This window comes from Chrysochloris asiatica, unplaced genomic scaffold, assembly GCF_000296735.1.
Source record: "Chrysochloris asiatica unplaced genomic scaffold, ChrAsi1.0 scaffold00028, whole genome shotgun sequence".
Classification (NCBI taxonomy): Eukaryota; Metazoa; Chordata; class Mammalia; order Afrosoricida; family Chrysochloridae; genus Chrysochloris; species Chrysochloris asiatica.
Window position 1 is genome coordinate 6,405,010 of NW_006408546.1, and position 3,678 is coordinate 6,408,687.

Genomic DNA, 3,678 nt, shown 5'->3' on the forward strand with positions numbered 1-3,678 from the left:
ATCAAATCAGCAAACATGTAAAAAGTACTTGGTAACTGCAAAGTGATGAGAAAGGCGCATAAGAATAAACTGCCTTTTTCCTAAATTTACCTTAGCTTTAGAGACAGATCCAAATAATTCTCATACTGTTGTTGTTGTTATGTGCCGTGGAGTCAGTTCAGACTCATAGCGACCCTGTATAGGGTTTCCCAGGCTGTAAATCTTTATGGGAACAGAAAGCCTCATCTTTCTCCCGTGGAACAGCTGGTAATTTTGAACTGCTGACCTGAAGGTTCGCAGCCCAATTTGTAACCACTACACTACCAGAGCTCCTCAGGGGGCTTCAAAAAGTTTATGGAGAAAATCCATTATCTCTTCATTCCATTCTTACACAAACTTTTTGAAGTCCTTTGTATAAGGGAAGCAAGCAGTGCTAGCAAATAGATCAACGGAAGAGGAATATCTGATATAATAGGGATTCGGTAAGGTTTACAGAAGAGATGAGATTTGCCATGATCACAGAAGGTCAGGGAAGATTTTGAGGTGAGCACAAAACTTAAGCAGATAATGGTTATGGAACTAATGAAATTTGCATTGCAGAGGGCTAAAGAGTTTAGCTTTTACTCTGTGCCAAACAAGTCGTGAGGACCTGCAATGAAGCAGGGAAGTGACATGAGTCCAGTGGTGACAAATGAGACAAGAAAAGTTCACTTATTTATTCATTCCTTTGAGAAATAGTTACTGAATGCACACTCTGACGCTGTTTTTTGTTCTAAGCAATGAATTTTTTGTTCTAAGCAACTTCATTGTTGGTTTCCCTCCACTTCCCCTTGTCGGTAGAATAATGTGGTCACCAGCAGTACCACATGCCTGCTTGTGTATTCCCCTTGAGTCTCAGACTTGGAAGGGGGTTTGGCCTGAGGGGACCCAACTGCTTGCCTTGAGGGCTCCCCAGCAAACACCTTGCTTGCTCTTGTAGTAGTCAATCCAACAGCTGTTATTGTTTTTGTATTTTTCCTGTTGGTCTATTCTTTCAAGAAGTATCTTCTGTTCTTCTAGCTTCTCCAGACTGGTCTGCTTGTCTTTTCAAGTTGAAATTTCCCATCTCAGAGGATTCTGGATAAGGATCAGGATTACACCTATGGTCTTATGTAATGCAAAGGCTCCACTGGAAGCCTCCTTCACTTGGCAAGTTCTAGCACCATTTTAGATATTCCAATCTAAATTGGAATTATAGGCTGAAGCCGGACTTATAAGCTTTCTGTGGTAATGTTTCTGGATATTCCTTTCTCTCTCCCTCAAGTGTCTATTTTACAATAATAGGCAAGGAAAACCAAGATTGAAAAGATAGCCAAGCATCTTAACATTATTTCCCCACTTTTACCCATTCAGATCATGCCTCAATCTCTGTACCCCAGAGTGCTGTTGTTCCAAGGTTGTGCATCTGTATAGGGTTTTTGAGGAATGCCTGGTGTGTTTAAACTGCTAATTTTGCCACTAATTATTATTGTGCACTGAGTTGGTTTGTGCTTAGTAGTCCATTGCTTATCCTATAGCACCACATACTTTGGACATGTTCTCAGGAGGTATCAGTCCCTGGAGAAGGACATCATGCTTGGTAAAGTAGAGGGTCAGCAAAAAAAAAGCAAACTCCACAATGAGATGGACTGACACCCTGGTAACAAAAAAGGGCTCAAACACAGCAATGATTATGGAAATGTCGCAAGATTGGGCAGTGTTTTGTTCTGTTGTAAATAGGATTGCTATGAGTCAGAACTAACTTGACAGCACCTAACAACAATATCTATAAGTCCTGGTATGGCACTCTGGGCTAATGTGTCAGACTGCAAAGTTGTTTGAACTGCAAGGTTGGTGCTTCAAGCTCACCAGCTGCCCCTCGGAAACCCTATACAAGGTCGCTATGGGTCAGAATCAACTCGATTGCACTTAACAACAACAACAATATGACAATCTAATGAAATGATACCTGTAAGTAACCTAGATGTGACAACTTGCATTATAATTAGTGCACTTAACCATATTATGCTCCTGAGAGCAAAAAGGAAACACATGCAGTTAATCACATCTAACATTTTCATTCAGGGGATGGAATGCTGGATGACAGACTAAGGGATTTACAGGGTCATGCCAATGTTCTATGACAGAAGGGCGAAATACTGGACGTGGTGTGTTACTCAAAACATTAAATTGAGTTTACTCAGCAAAAGAAAGTAGCATTTGATGCTACATCCTTAAGACTTCCAAAATCCATTATTTTGATAAAGGTAAATCTGCTTTCAGATTCACATATTAAGTGCCATCTAATCAGTTCCAGCCCATAGCAACTCTGTATAGGGTTTCCAAGGAGCAACTGATGAGTTTGAACCGCTGACCTTGCAGTTCATACCAATTTTGCAGTCCAGTGCATTAACCCACAGCGCCACACCAGGACTCCTCAGATTCACATAGGCAACAGAAAATATCATTCTAATAAATCCAGTAAATTAGACAAGAATAATGAATAATCTTGGAGAAATATAGTATACTAGTACTATAAGACAGGAAGTTGTACTTAAAAATTATCTTACCTTGATAAAAAATGTGCTAATGGAAGCTTGAAAAGACCGTATCTTTGAGCTGTGATTAATTTCAATGAAATTCAGTTACAGATTGAAGTTGTGTAGGTAAATGGGTTAGTGGAATAAAGGTCTATATAGTAATTGTATTTCTGTTAATTAAATTATTTATCAAATTAATTTAATTTTTATGAACTCTAATTATAGCTTTTCATTTTCTTGTGGTCCCAGCTGGATAAGATACAGGTGAATACCAATTTATACTACAGCAAATGTGATTCATTTTTTTAAATATAGGGAAATATTACACAACTATGTATGGAGTTCTGGTGTGGCGCTGTGGGTTAATGCACCTGACTGCAAAGCTGTTTGAACCGCAAGGTCAGAGGTCTATATGGGTCGGAATTGACTCGACGGCACTTAACAACAGCAAAATGTATCTATGGAAACCCATTTTGGTAGGTTCAGTTAGCGACAGAGAATTGATAAACAAATAATTCATTGATCTTGCAAAATTCTGTCCTGTGATCTCCAGCATCATTTCTACCTCCAAGGCCATATTTCCCAATGATGGACCCTTCTTTTTTTCCCAATTTTCCTGTTCCAATCACTAGTAGTTACCAACACATCTCGATTGCATGTTTGATCAATTTCACATTGAAGAAGCTGACTGAATTCTTCCAGTTCTTCATCACGGGTTCCATCCTTATAACTGTCTTTTCAAGATATATAAATGGAATCACACAGCATTTAGCTTTTGAGATTGGCTTCTTGTACTCGGTTTGTATTTCAGATTCATCCAAGTTGTGCTATCAAAAGAGTGCTGTATTTTTTGTTGCTGAATAGTCTTCCATAGTATGCATTACTGTTTTTGTTAAGTGCCATCGAGTTGGTTGCAACTTGTAGCAACTCTGTCTAGGGTTTCTGAGGAGCAACTGGTGAGTTTGAACCACTCACCTTACAGTTCAAACTGACTTGTGGTCCAGTGTTTATCCTACAGTACCACATGACATTTAGTTTACCTATTTACCCACTGTTGACATAGTGGGTTAAGAGTTGGACTGCTACCCAGAGGTAAGTGGTTCAAACCCTCGGTTTACAGTCGCAGAAACCTTACGGAGCA